The sequence below is a fragment of the Chionomys nivalis genome, chromosome 8 (assembly GCF_950005125.1).
Source record: "Chionomys nivalis chromosome 8, mChiNiv1.1, whole genome shotgun sequence".
Lineage (NCBI taxonomy): Eukaryota > Metazoa > Chordata > Mammalia > Rodentia > Cricetidae > Chionomys > Chionomys nivalis.
Genome location: NC_080093.1, coordinates 42,155,960 through 42,171,890, shown reverse-complemented (window position 1 = coordinate 42,171,890; position 15,931 = coordinate 42,155,960).

Below are 15,931 nucleotides of genomic sequence, written 5' to 3'. Positions count from 1 at the left end.
GAGTGAAGAGTGGAAGGAGGAGAAAGACTCATCGCTCCTCAGTTCACCCTGAATTACTCACAGTGCCCTGGGGATCCTGTTAAACAGTTGTGGTTTTTCTTCTGCCTTAAATCTCCTTACCTGGATCATGTCCTCACAGATCACAGCCTACCTTTTAGGACTTAGTTTAAGGGAGATGCTGTGAAGTCATAAGGACAACTGGGCTTTCTCCCCATCTTGTCCCCATGTGCTATGGTAGCTTTCAGCATTTGTTTCCACCCGTACTTTTGTGCAAAGGTAACTCTCCTGCCGTATTTCCAGCCACTTAAAAATAAAAGCCTGGCATATAGTAGGGATTCAAATTATGTTATGTGGCGAATGGTATCTCTATATAAGAATATGGAAAGGCTTGCCTTAGGCTTCTTATGTGAGAGAAGTCTCCGATGAATATCATAGATAAGAGGAAAAGAAGGTGAATGGCAAAACTTCAGAGGGAACATAGCACCAATTTTTCACTCATGTTGGAAGCAAGTGATCCCTATGTTAGAAATCCTTCTGTAAGTCAATCATCAAGTCCATAATATTAATTCACAACTTTGATTCACTTCCAAAGAGTTAATCATTCCCTCATTTAAATTTAACTCAACAAATTCTATGTTTATAAGATGCCCCAAATAAGAATGGGATCTTTTGAGAATCCTCACTCTCGTGGGCCATTGTAAGTAAATATAGTAAGATGCCAGTCTGGGTTACATAGTGAGACCCTCTGCCCCAACTCCCATTACATGCTCCCCCGAAAAAACCCACTGTGCTTCAGTTGTAACTTATTATTGAAGAACAAGAAATAATTCAGCAATCTCTCTAATTCATTTGCTAAATCTTGTAGTGATTACTATTAACAGTTATAGTCTTGAGGAAGGCAAGCATAGGGAATAATTTAGTAAACTGGGACTTTGCTTGTTTTGAGTTGCACACACACATACACACACACACACATACACACATCTCTAAGCAGTGCACCTAGCAAACTGTAGATAACGACTCCAATTTTCATCAAATTGTGAATTTATTCTTCTCTGAGCAATGGAATAAATTTCCATTCCCCTAACAACCACCAAACTTAACCACATTCTGTTCCATTGTACTCTATTTGTGTCTAGGTATGAAGATGAGAGAGGTTCTCCATCTTAGGCTGAGTTTAGGTCTATGTACAATAAGACAAAACTGCCTCCACATGAACTTCTAAGGGAATTCTCCTGTTTATTTATAGCAATGCTTCATTGAAAGTGTATATGATTAAAATCAGATGCATTATGGGAAGAAACATGAACAGCAGAGAAATGGGCATCCATCAAAATACAGCACTACCCGAGATATGTCCTTAGTCATCAAACTACCCCTTCTCTTAAACCCTGGAAAAGGAAGTCCCGAACAATGATGAGGTCCTTTGAGCATCCTCATTCTTGCGATCCATTGCCAAACTTTCTAGTTTATGCCTTTCTCATCTGTCACATATCTTTGAAGAAGACTTCCATGCTACTTTCCAATCTGTGTGGGCTTTTATTTTATGTTTGAATAAGAAACCAAGAACCTGAAAACACTAGGCACAGCTCCTGGCCACCGGTCACAGTCTCACATGTTGGGGAGGCCTGAAAAGGTGGAGGACCGAGGAAGTAGTAAGGTGGGGCTTAGAGAGGATCTCTGCTTTTTGGATTGAGGAACAAAGAGAGAGGAAGTGACTGATGGTTTCTTTGCTTCTCTGATCATTCAGGTTTTTACCCTGACATCTGACTCCCAATTTTTTAATTGTTAAAAATTAGATAAACACATCATTGGTCTCTCTTGAATTTCTGAAACATTTCAGTTTCTAGGTGTCTTTCTTATCCTCTTCCTTCTTTTTTGTTCAACAAAGATCCAAACAATTTATTGAAAATTATAAGCTTTGCTTGAAGAGACCTTTATATAAACAGGAATTACATGTATCTGTTTAGTCCATTTTGTGCTGGTATAGCAGAATGCTTCAGACTGGGCAATTTTTAAAGAACCAAAATGTACTGACTCTCAGTTTTTGAAGTTGAGAACTCCAACTTCAAAGTGTTGGCATCTTGGGAGTGGCTTCTTATTATATCATAACCTACTAGAAAACAAACATAAAGCGGAGGACAAAGAAAGCCTAAGAAAAAGAGGAGAGGAAAGGAAAGGAGAGTCAGCTGCTAATGATGGCATCCGTTCATCATTGAAGGGAGCGCCCCATATGACCCAACTACCTTCAGTGGTCCCACTTTTGAACACCGTAGTAATTACATTTTAGCGTGAGTTTGAAGGGGAACAAGCATTGAAGCCATTCTAGTACCTAAGATGTAAACATGCCCAGAAGTAACTGTCTGTGTGTCTTACTGCTCAACAGCATGGGAAAAGACAAACTCAAAGCAGATCTGTGACATTTAACACTGGATACAGAACTCTCAAATGGGCTTCCAAGTATAATTTTCCACCAGCAAATTTTTATTTTCCAAAAGGGTATATGTGGGTTTAGTCAGTAGTAATTGTTTGCCTATAACTCCTTGTCCAGGGGTGTGACCTGGTGAGATTTTCCCCTTTCCATGTTAGTATGTCAATTGATATTGATATCATTCAGATCTTGTATGGACATTCATTTCTAGGACATACTACTTCACAGGAGACTTCCTGATATTCTGGCTCTGACAATCTTTCTGTTCCCTTTTCCATAACGTTCTCTGAGCCATAGATGCAGGAGTTATGATGTAGATGTTTGTATCCATGGGGGCTGGGATCCCTATGGTCCATTTATCTCCTCATTGTGTCCAGGTGTGGATTTCTGTGCTGGTCTCCATTTGCTGTAAAGAGAAACTTCTTTGATGAGAGATGGTAGCTACACTTATCTGTGCATGTAAGAATAATATCTAGCGATCCTAATACATGAACTGGCTTTGTGGGAGCTTAGCCTGTTTGGATGCTCACCTTCCTGGACCTAGATAGAAGTGGGAGGACCTTGGTCTTCCTGTAGGGCAGGGAATTTGGACTGCTCTTCAGTATGGAGAGGGAGGGGGAATGGACTGGGGGGAGGAGAAGAGAAGTGGGGATGGGGGAGGGGAGCGGGGGGAGGGGGCAATATGTGGGAGGAGGGGGAGGGAAATGGGAAACAGGGAGCAGTTGGAAATTTTAATTAAAAAAGAATAAAAAAATGAGAAAAAAAAGAATAATATCTAGTATGTAGTTAGGAACTGTTCTGGTTTAGCAAGTGGCAGTAACAGAGTCTCTTCGAAGGTCCCTGACATCACTAGCCAAAAATTGATTATGTTTCTAATACCAGGTATGATTGCCCTTCTACTGAGTGGACTTTAAGTCCAATTAGACAGCTCTCGGTTACAACCGTGTGAGTGCCACTGAGTGCATCTTTACAGATGTCTTGGCATGTTGTTCATTGTTGTTGTGGTTCAGAGGGATCATGGCTGAATAAGGGATATTAATGGCTTCTTTCTCTTGGCTGCTTGCATAGATTTTCTGGTATCATGGAAGCTAAACACAGGAAACGGGGTATCAGATTAGATCCAACTGAAATAACCAGATTCCTGGGTCCTAAGTATCCTAAGTGTGTGGTTAAGCAATATGGGCTTAACTTCAGCCTCTAAGAGGCAAGTAAAGGTTGCAGTCATCGTCAATATTGCTTTGGAGTCACTTGAACAAACCTGACAACATTCAAAAGGAGGTTTCTTGTGCCCAGTACTCTGTGTGTTTGTTTTCAGTCCATGATTCTTGTCGGGAGCCCTATTGGTCCTATTGGTATAGCTTCCTTATTTCTATATATTGTATATGACTTTAGGTAAATATAAAATGGTAAGGGCCTCAAGGCTTTATCAAATAGCCTTGCTGTTATTTGTCCCTCCTCACTTCCTTCTGAACAGACTGCTTTCTTCCCTCCTCCGATGGAGCCTCGCTCCTCCTTTTTTTTTTTTTTTTTTCCTGTTTCTGCTTTATATCATCTATTTCCTACCTTGGCTTCCTTTTTAAACATGGATCAACAACCTTCATTTTGAGCCCTGTAGGGGACTGCTTTTCCTTTTGTTCTTGGTAAAGGAAGAAATATTTTCAGCAAATTGTCTTCCTATTTTTGGAGAGATGGCATCATTAGTCACAAAACGAGAAGAACGTGTCCCCATAGGACTTGGATGCTCAGTGTACTGGCTGGGTCTATGTGTCAATTTGACACAAGCTAGAGTCATCGGAGAAAGGTGCTTCAGTTGAGGAAATGCCTCCATGAGATTCAGCTATGAGGCATTTTCTCAGGGATCAATGGAGGAAGGTACAGCCCATGGTGGGAGGTGCCATCCCTAGGCTCTTGATCCCTTGTTCTATAGGATGGCAGACTGAGCCAGTCAAGGGAAGCAAGCCAGTAAGTAGCTCCCCTCCATGGCCTCTGTATCAGCTCCTACTTCTAGGATCCTGCCCTTTGTTGAGTTTTTGTGCTGACTTCCTTCGGTGATGAACAATACTGAAGTATAAGCCTATTAAACTCTTTCCTCCCCAACTTGCTCATTGGTCACGGTGTTTCATCTTAGCAATAGAAACCCTAAGACACCCAGCTTGCCAACTCTGGCTCTTTGACTCCAAACCAGGGACTCCTCACCACACCGTTTGAGCTCAGCTCTGTTCAGACAACATTCTCTTCCCAGTCTTTATTTTCTGGGAAACAAACCAGGTTTGGCATTTAAGAGTTCAAAATAAAATCACATTAATGTTGAGCCTCATAAATCTTGCCTTCAGCAAAAGGGCTCACCACCACTAATGTCCCAAAGAGCAGCTAACCCTTGGGTCAGAAACAGAATACAATGTCTCTCTGCAGGGGATAATGCATGTTGTCATCAGCTCCTTCAATTCAGAAAACCCAGTCTGTGTAGTTAATACCATGGGCACTGACAACATCAGTGATTTGAGAAAGAGAACATTAACATGTTCTAGACAGATCTGTAAATTAGATTTCTAAGGCCCTCTCTTCTCTCTCCCTCCCTCCCATTTGAATTGAAACACAACACTCGGGAACCAAGCTCTCCTTTTGTAGAGTTCGTTAACACTTTCTCAAGATCAGCCCTATATAATTCCTAATTTGAGCTTGCCTTCTCTTACATTGTGGCAAAGTGCAATTACAGTTTAAAGGGAATATTTATGTACATTAGTTAACGACATCATTGCAACTTACTGCTCACACATCAACACTTAATTAGTGTGAGCGTAAGTGACATAATTGCTACAAGGCATGCATTTACTAGTAATGCGAGGTAATTTCACGCACCGTGCACATCTTAAATATCTCCTTTTACTTTGTCCAACTGAATTTTTCAATCAATAAAGGGTATTTGCATGGATCGGAAAGCAGTCTTCTTCCATATTGTAGAAAAATGTACTCTGTGGGTTTCTGAAACATGTGTCCTTACAGGATTTATAAAGCCAGAAAGGTTAAAAACGGATTAGAAGCCCTGCCCTGAGGGGGCAAAGCGAATCCCCTGATGCACCTAGCACTAGCCATGTTAATTGCCTGCATTGCTCCCTTTCATTCAGAATGACTTGTGTATTCTAATGCTTCTCATTAGGAGTGTTTCTTTGCAATATGATATGTGCAAGACACGAAGAGCATCAAGGAACCCTCCACAACATAAATAATTTTAAGGAATTTTGAGTGCTCTTTGAGAAAATGTGTTTATTCAAAACGGCTCCCCTACAGAGATTTTTGCCAGTTCAGGGTCTCTCAGGAGACCTTACTCCGGTATCAGCCTGGCCCTTAACTACGATAGTGCACTTGGCCATGCCCCATGCTCCACACTCCCACCCCCCACTCGTGTAACCACAGCATAGGCTGTGCTCACAGGGTCCACCCTCCTCATCTGCATCTGGCCAACCAGCCCTACTGCAAGCTCCCCTCTCACTGGCAGAGCATCGCTGACGTGTGTGCTACACACTGGCTTCTCCACTACATACTGGACAAGACGCAAATGAAGTGATGAACTGTATTTTACTTGGATGATTTCCGTGTCAGGTGAAAACAATTCCCCACCGAGATTGCTGTAGAATAAATAAGAACTGCTGCTCTAGAGCAAACAGATTTCAAGTCAAGATGACTTTAACCATCATCCCTCCCTAGGTCGCATGACCCTCACATTAGATGACATGACCTCATTATTGCTCTCTCCTGTCTCACTCTGCTTGAACTTCAGAGCTATAGACGTGGGCATTTTTTGTTTTGTCTTGCTCTTCTCCCCAGTTATCTCAATGCACAAGCCTCATTTTTCCACTGAATCTCATCTCCAGGCCTGACCTCAACTCACTCACACTCCCAGCTCTGTTTCTCAGCATCCTAGCCTGGGGAAGAAGCCTGGACCTCCTACTGCTTTGGAACAAAGTGTTAACAGTGACATCTACAGCAATGCTGTGATTCTAAATTACCTTTTCCTTTCCCGGAAGCCAATCAACACTTCATCACAAGATGAAAGTGGTCTAGATTTAAGCTCGGCTCAGCCACTGTGTGCATCACTCACCATCTATTTAACTGCCAGCCACGTACCAGGCCACGCACTGGGTGCTGAGCGTGCAATGATGGCGAAAATGGCCTCCTAGAGCATTTGGACCCGCGGCAAGTTCACCTGAGGTTGTGTGCTTAATGGGGAAGGAGCAGTCCCCTGTACTCTGGCTAGCTCTAATGACAGGAGGAAACGGATATGCCCTAAACTATAAACAGCAGTGAAAAGCAGCATCATACCATTCTTCTCCCTTCTCCATTGTCATCCAGCTCGGTCCATACTAACCCAGCAGTGCATGTTTCCAACTAAATGTCTTTCCCTTTGGTTTCTGTGTTGTCTTCCCTATAAGTTTAGATTTTTCCTGCTTGACAGGCTAATGTGCTGTTGCCATCTCCCTTCCCCTGATATTAGTCTAATTCTGATTTGGGGCCATAGAAGTGACAATTCAAGCTGTTTTAGAGGTGCCTAGGGTGATAAAAACATCTTGAAAATTATTTTGCTGTCAGAGCCAGGTCAGAGTAGATGTTCACCAGGATTCTGCGCATCTAAGCCCACCAGGAAGAAGCTCTGCCTGTGTTCCGCAGAGTGTCACCATGATAAATGGCAGCGGCAGCAGCCACTTGGTTGGATGCCCAAGTGGCCACTTTTAGCCTACTGAACCAGGGTCTTGGGATTTGTTCAGCAACACCAAAGCAGCATTGCAGCCCAGGGTTCCAAGGAGGATCCAAGAATAGGAAAGCACATCTCTCGCCATGAAAAGACACTTTGTTAAGTGTCAGAAATGGATGTCTTTTCAACGGGAGAAAGCCAGGAAGCGTTGCGGGAAATTATCCATCTCACACCTTCTCAAAAGAAGACAGAAATGTTTCAAAAAAAAAAAATCAGAACTGAAATTCACCAGCCGTTTATTCTTTTCTTACAGATTTGTGCATCTCTCTCTCTGTAAATAATGATTATAAATCTAAAGAATATAGGAGACCAGTGACCACTAAAAAGTTTCTTCCACAATTGCCTTTGAAATTTAGAGTAATCTTGAAGGTGCCAGGTGAGACATATATGGATCTACATAAGAAGGAGGAAAAAACAAAAACAAAATAAACAGGATCTAAGTAAATTGGGAGCGTGGGGATCATAGGAGAGGGAAGAAGGGGAGAGGGGAGGAAGGGGGGGATCAGAAAAAAATGTATAGCTTAATAAAAACAATAAAAAAGAAGGTGCTAGGGAAGAATCTACACATTACTAAAGAGGGGAGAGAAGGAGGAAGCCAAAGTGGTGGGAGTGGAGACAATGCTGCAGACACTTTGCACATAAAATGCCTCTCTCGCACATGACGAGTTTACGTTAGCCTCCTGGTTCCCACAGATGTCTATATATAGTGCAATAATTCTAGACTATGAAAGCTAAAAATCCTTCTGTGTAATTCCATCACCTAATTCTGTGCACTATCACTCACTCTGCACAGCCACCCCCATAGGCGTCCACTCGCCTAATGCACCTGAAGGCTTCAAAGTGCTGCATCAGTCTCAGCAGCTTTCAGACAATATTATTTTAATGCACTGGGGCAAAATAATAACCGATGATACCCTTGACCTTAATTATTTGTGATAACTTTCTGAATAGAACCACATGGTTCTCAGGGCTGCAAAAGTGGATTTCCACAAACCGCCACCAAGTCACAATTACTGATGATTCCAATCTCATCCAATAAATATTTCAGAACATGGTAGAATCATACTGTCAATAAGAGACATGCTCAAAGTGTCCTTGTGAATGTGTGCTATTATTGCTCCAGTCACAGAAGTGAGAGCTTTTAGTTTGCCTCTCAGTGTATGATTGATATTTGAGCACCCCAACCTGAATATCTGAAATTTAAATGTTCCAAATCAAAACTTTTTGAAGTAGAGATGTGATGCCATGAATGGAAATTTTTATAGCATGTAACTTTGTTACTAAAAATCCTTTATAAAATTATGTCAGAAAATGTCTATAAGATATATATATATATATATATATATATACAAAAATGAACTTCATATTCAAATAGACTTCAGTATGGGGCTAGAGAGATGACTCAGGGATAAAGAATGCTTTCTGCTCTTGCAGAAAAAGAAAGTATGGTTCCCAGCACACACATCAGGCAGCTGATGCTCTTTTCTAGCCTCCTCAGGCACCAGCACTCACACACACAAACCAAAACACACATACATATAATTTTAAAAAACTTTAAAAATTGAAAATTATAATACATCTTATTACAACAATTAGTTAATATAATACATGTATAGTCATCTTTCTGAATTTTTGCTCTACAATAATTAATGTTTTAAAGTGTGATTATAAACATATATCTTTATATATCATAAATATAAAGAATAAAGTGTCATATTTTTTCAAGGACTTTGCCATAGGATCATTTATAAACTAATAATACATTCATTTATGGCCACTTCATACTCTGTTCTAGCCCTTTCTGTGTATCAAGCTAAAGTGTCCATAATCTAACATGCTGATTTTCAGAATGTAAGATCCTGAAGCCAAAGAACTGTCTTAATCAGTTGGTGCCCCCTCCTTCCTGGCACAGAAAATGTATATAATGCATGGACTGGTCAAATTGAGGAAAAGACCGATTTAATCCCCCAGCTTGTACAGTTACCAAGAATTTGCTTTTAATGAACATTGCGTTCAAGCATGCAACAAAGTGTAACAAGGTTCCATGACAACATGCTCATGCCACAAGGCCTAGCTACAGTTCAAGTAAATGGACATACAGTGGTATTCCTATCAACATGATATGGGGAAATGGTTATATGAAAGGGATGGGTCATTTTAAGTTCTGGACAAGTGACTAGCCCACATGGTTTACACAGTTTAAATGAAAGATACTTGAGAGATACTTTAAATGAGAGAGAGATACTTGAACTCTTTTCAACTCTAACTCTTATCAATACTAGAGCAACAGAAGAAAAATATCCCACCTACTACATAATTTTAGAAACTACTAGGATTTTATCATCAATACTAGAGCAATAGAACAAAAATACCCTCCCTACTATATGATTTTAGCATCTTCTAGGATTTTTATCATCAATACTAGAGCAACAGAAGAAAAATACCCTACCTACTACATAATTTTAGCATCTACTAGGATTTTAATGGCATCCGAAAAGAAAGCCGTATTTTCAGCCCTGCAAAACCTCTGTTCTCCTTTGCTACTGTACATCTCACAGATGCCTCTAAAGGTAATTGCATGTTGCCTGGATGAACATTGGTGAAGGTCCTGTGATGCAGCAACATGTCTTCTCAGTGATTTCACGGACAGTATACCAAAACATGACTGACCAATGGAACTAACTCCTTGCATTGGTGGCTGGAAGACTGTTTACAAACACTGGTCAAACTCTGGATGACATCCTTCTAAGTGCACATAAATCACCCCCGGGAGTACAATGAACAATACTGGCACAGGGCGTTTTCTCGGCAGCCATATCACCCAGTCCTTTATCTAATGTTTCCCTTACTTCCTCCTGCCAATATTAGCTAATACAAAAGCAGGACACTAGAAAAGTACAGTCACACTAGGACCATATGCCTTAGCCTTGACTAGTGAAGTCTTATGTGGATTCACACCTGAAATGCAGCGTGTTTGTCTAGCATGCAAGAAACCATAGGTTTGATCCCTCAGCACTGCAAATAAATGTATGAATAAATGGTTTTTCAAGAAGCTAGACTTGCAAAGGAAAAAGTCAGTCACTGCTGAATAGTAAAACACCCTTCATCATTATTCGGACTTCAGTCTTGTTACTTTTTATACTTTGAATCTAAAATGTCCACTGAAGGTTTATGTCGTAAAACCTTCCTTGGCCACTAGGGCTTCAGGGAAATGATTGACTCTGGCTCTAACTTCACAGACAGGAAGGCCATCAATAGAGTGCCTTTTGTTTCCTTTGTCAGTTTCCTAGTTGCCACAAAACTTTGATGGTGTACTTTAATTCCAGCACTTGGGAGGCAGAGAGAAGTGGATTTCATTGAGTTCAAGACCAGCCTCATCTACAGAGCGAGTTCCAGGACAGCCAGGACTGTCAGACAGAGAAATCCTGTCTTAAAAACCACCCCCCCCCCCGAAAGAAAGAAAGAAAGAAAGAAAGAAAGAAAGAAAGAAAGAAAGAAAGAAAGAAAGAAAGGAAGGAAGAGAAAGAAGGAAGGAAGGAAGGAAGGAAGGAAGGAAGGAAGGAAGGAAGGAAGAAAGAAAGAAAGAAAGAAAGAAAGAAAGAAAGAGAGAAAAGAAAAGAAATTTTCATCTGTCATACATGTCTACTACCATGTACCATGTTTGAGGCCCATAACAACAGTGCCAACACACCATGAGCCAAAGTCAACCTCCCCTCTGTTAGAACCTTATGTTAGTTATCCACTCTGGTGCCACCAATGGCTGACATGCCAGTCTACAGGCCAGTATATGACTGGGGTCCACTAGAGGTGGTCAGTACTAAGAGTGAGAAAAAAAAAAAAAAAACACTACGGAAATTCAATGGTCCCGTTTTAGTTTAGAAGCCACCGTCAGATGTCTGACCTTGTGCAAGTCCTTTCATTTGTTTCTAAATTTTAAAATAAGGGGAAAAAGCAGGAAGCAAAACCCGAAGTTTTCGGCTGTTAATTTTGCCTACCTCCTACCTCTAGCTTCCTTCCAGCTACAGTATCTCAGTCTCTACACACACTTCTCTGCGCTGGCGACATCATCCCGTGAAACATCCTTGCTATCGGTAACCTGCACATCCGGAAGGAAATGTTGACATTCTCTTGCAGCTGTAAGAAGTTATGGCAGCTGGTGACGGAAAACAACACATACTCAACGTCCCATCTGGAAGTGGCCAGAAGCTGGGCTTGGTTTGGCTCTTTTTTTGTCTGATCTTGGTTTCACAGAGAGGGTAAATCAAGCTGCAGGCCCAGCAACCCGGCTCTTCAAAGGAAGCTCAGAGAATCTGCTTCCCAGCTCTTCTCGTTGCTGGCAGATGCCTCATTTGTGAGGTTGTAGAATTGGGGACCTTCAGCTGGAGCTGTCCCAAGTCCCTGGGGTTTCTCGGATGATCCCTGTATCTCAGCGCTAACAGCAGCTGCTTTAATCTTCACATGTTAAAAGCCTTTGGCCACCTTTTCCGTTGCGTCTTACACTTCCGACCAGAACAAGGTCTCTGCTTGTAAGACTTATATAATTAAACTGCATCTGTGGGGATCCAATAGGGAAAGGCCTGTCTCTAAAAGGCCTTGATGACAACTGGAAAGTCACTTTCTTGATAAAATATACATCCTTAGGACCCAGGAGCTCAAAGTGTGGGGACAACTCTGGAGGGAACATTGCTGTGCCATTACTACCATGGACGATGAGAACAGAAACAGTACCAGAGGCGAAGAAGCCACTGTCTGTAATTCTTGCTTTTCTCTAACTCAACCAGACCCTCAACAGTGGTTCCAATTCATTACATGGGTGATGATTTAGGTATATTTAACTATGTTACTTCATTTAATCCCCTCAAAGTCTTATGCAATTCAGCTATTAATATCTTCATTTTACATCTGAAGCATAAAACCTTTAAATACTTCGTCCACACAATCAGTTAAGTAGAAAAGCCAGAATTCAAAGCCAATTTGTGTGCCTGTGAGCCTACATTCTCAACATTGTAAAGCTAACAAGCCAAAGGCTCACAGAGATCCTGTGATCTCACCAAGATTGTTAATGAAAATGCTGGGAAAGAAATCCGACCCACACCAGATTTTGTGCAACCTGCTCTCCCTGGCTCGTCCCTCCATCTCACATACGCACCCGCCTCCTCCATCAGGGTTGATCCTGCCACAAATTTCTCCTTCCGTTGTTAGCTATCACATAGTACTGTCTTCTCCACACATAAGAAAATAGGAGTTCTTTTGTGGTCACAGTAGTTTTGCAAAATAATGGAATTTTTAATAGCCTAAGTGTCATACTTCATAATTCTAAAATATTAATTGGACAGATCTAGACTGGGGCTTGGACTGCTCGAGCAGAATGGCAGAAAGAGAGTAGCTATCTAGATCAAAAGAAGATGAAAAGATGCCCTGGCCTCGGAAATAGTATGCTACTCGACAGTGTATCAATCATGCTTTGGTTTGATGCAAAAGCATTCGTTTTGCTCAAGCATGTACAAGTGCAGGTGGTCCTCAAACTGCTAGAGTCCTCTGTATAATTGATGGCACACGGTAAGAAGGTTCTCTGGGGCTGAATATTCATTTGGATGGAATAGACAGAGCAGCTACTGTGTCAGTCCCTGGTGGGCATTTTGAAATAGTACTGGCGTTCCTTTCAAGTGTGAATTTGTATGTTGGTTAATTCTCTGAAGGACACAATTTTCAGATACCTTCAACAAACTCAGAAATTTACTGGGGGGAAGCCTCATTTATGCCGTATTATTAGCATTTCTGATTATTTGTCACTGCTGGTGACTTCATAGCTTTACAAGGACTCTTTCATGGAATTGTTAGACAGTCTATGAGCAATAGATTCTATAAGGCCCAATGTGCCTCTGAGAGTACTAAAGTCTAGTGTGAGCAGTTATCCAAAATCAACAAAAAATTAGAGGCAAACTTCAGAATGCTAAGCATCTGGATGCTATTGCTGAGAGCCAAGATGTATAGTCAACATTCTATAACCATTTTCTAATACTGTTCTCAAATTTGATCTTTTGGAGAAATAGTTCTTGGACATAATGTCAATTACTCTAATAACAGATACTAAGATTTTTGAGAGCCTTTCTCTTTTCTTCTAGGCTTGGACTGTATTCTAGATAGTGGAGATGATAAAAATTGGAGTGCTTGATAAAAATAGGTTGCCTGCATCTAGTAAAAGTTTTACATTTTTTCTTGTTTTTTAAAGGATTATATTCATATTCCTTTTATCTTACCTCTTGAAAATATTTTAACATCTTTCTTTTTCATTTGAAAACTATAGCTATCATCTACAATAGCCAAATACCGCAGCAAGTTGTGATGAGATATTTAATGAAGAAGTATAATTTAAACAACCTTTGCTCAAAGGAAAAGAAGGCTGACAGAGTTCAAATTAAAATGCATTGGTATTGTTGCTCTTTCATATCTACAGTGAAGGCATTGGAGTGGAAATTAAAGTAATACTTCAAATTAGCTACAAAGTTAGAATTGATAGCATTGTCCAGCTGCCCATTTGTAGCTGTTCACAGTATAGTTGCCTGAGAAATTGTCCTTGTCCAAATCTGTATGCAAATGTGTGTCATGTATGTACCTCACCGAGCCCAGTGGAGAAAAGTCCTAAACTATAGCACAATTTCTCAAGCAAACTATCAACAGCATGCTGACTGGTTCAGTTTTGCATATGTGTGTATGTGTGTAGGTTTAATCCCATGTTGTTTTTAGCATGAGTATTGATTCCTGGATCCACCATCACAATTCAGATCCAGACCTCCCACTATCATGAGCCTCTTTTGCATTGTCCCTTTTATAGCTCCTCGCCTCCTGCCACCCTTATTACCACCGCTCATCTATTCTCTTTGTCATCCTTTCTAAAGCGTCAGATGAATAGACCTGTACAACATCTCATTAGAGGGCATTGACTTTTTCAGCATAGGCTCACTACAGGTCCCCCTAAGCCTGCACCAATGGAGTGTCATGGTCTACATAGGTATCAACTATTTAACCATCTACTGAAACATTTATTAGAATATTTATTAGAATGCTTGGCCTTTCCTGTCTCGTGAAGAAAGAATAGATCTGCTTAGGTTACCTAAAGAGATTAAAAAAAAAAAAAGTTTGAGCAAAAGGAGCAATGTAGCAATTGTAGCGTCCTCTCTAAATAGCTACTATTTTGTTATCAAAGTAATCCTACCCTGGATAGTATATCTATTTTACCAATAATAAAAGCAAAAGTCAGTGCTCAATTCTAGCCAACAAGATAGCTTAGATCGCATGCTGCCAAGCCTGACAACTTGAGTTTGGGTCCCTGGACCCAGATGGTAGAAGGAGAGACCATATCAGGCAAACTACCATCTAACCTCCACACATGTGGATCATCATACGCAGGCACCTGCATACATAAAAGCACACGCACGCGTGCACACACACACACGTAAATAAAAATAAGTTTTAATAGAAGGTTAAATTCCAACTTCTACTAAAGTATCTGGTCTAGGATGAAAACCTGTCTTTATTATCTTAAGAAATATACACCCAGTGGCCTTCGCACACTGCACTGCCTGTGATATGCAAGAAGCCAGCCTACCACAGATGCAGAAACAGCAGTCAAAGGGCAAAACCTGCCACGGTGAATGAAGAAAACCAAACCCCACCTGCCTCCCTGCAGTTTGACTTGACCACAATAGCCTTTCCACCTGGATTTTTTCCCTATCCGTGACATCCCTGAAACTATGCAGCAAACATCTTTTTATCCCTAAGCTCCCCCCACCAAAAAAGGGGGAAAAAAAACAACTATGAAATAGATGAGTAAGAGGCTAGAATTAAACTGGAAGCATTTATTTGTGGCAAATATGCAATGGCAGAGAAATCCTTGATCTGGGTGCCCCTTGGGGACTCAGTACTTGCAAATGAGACTGTCCCTCAGTGCTGCCCACATGCTGACATGGTATAGTTGCATAATGTTTTTGTCATAGACTTTCATATAAATCAATAGCAGCAGGGACTGACTTGTCAAGCCAGTTTTAAATGACACCAGAACCCTGAGCTGAGGGCTCAGGACTGTCCCCCTGCTAGCTTCCTGTCTGAGGTCACTCGCCCACCCACCTTTGAGAAGATAACATCTTGCTTACTAGACAGAGATAAATTCCTTGCCAGAATGCTCACCAGACACTCAGCCAAACCCATGGCTCCCTCCTCTGCGTCCCTCCCCCAGTCTGGTTATTTATAGAGATCACAGGTGAATTGGGGAAATTATTACAGCGCAATGACTGCTGAAAGGCTAGGAGCTAAAGAAGATGGATTACCATGGCTCTGACATGATTTGTATGGATTTCCAAAATTAAGCTGTTCAAAGTGACCACCCTCCTCCCACCCAGGCCGTCACATCTGCCCCAGCGATAACCTTCATCTGCACTTGGGAGTCCAGGAAGCTGGGCACGTTTCCCATTACTTTCAAGCGAGTGTGTAGTGTTCTTCTGGCCCCTCAGTAATAGCAGGGCTGCTGGTGAACAGGGTGATAAACACCCACTGAGAGGGATGCAACGTGAAAAGATCTCATCACCTGCCATTAGCTCCCGATGAATAATGCAGCGTTTTCCTGGCAGGTGTCAGGGGGTGGGAGGGAGAAGGGCTCCCCTGGATGTTCTGGTGAGCACTTCAGCAGCTAGTAAGAGACAGAGCAACAGATGCATGTGACAGAATTACACAAGCCATTGTGTCTTAAAAGA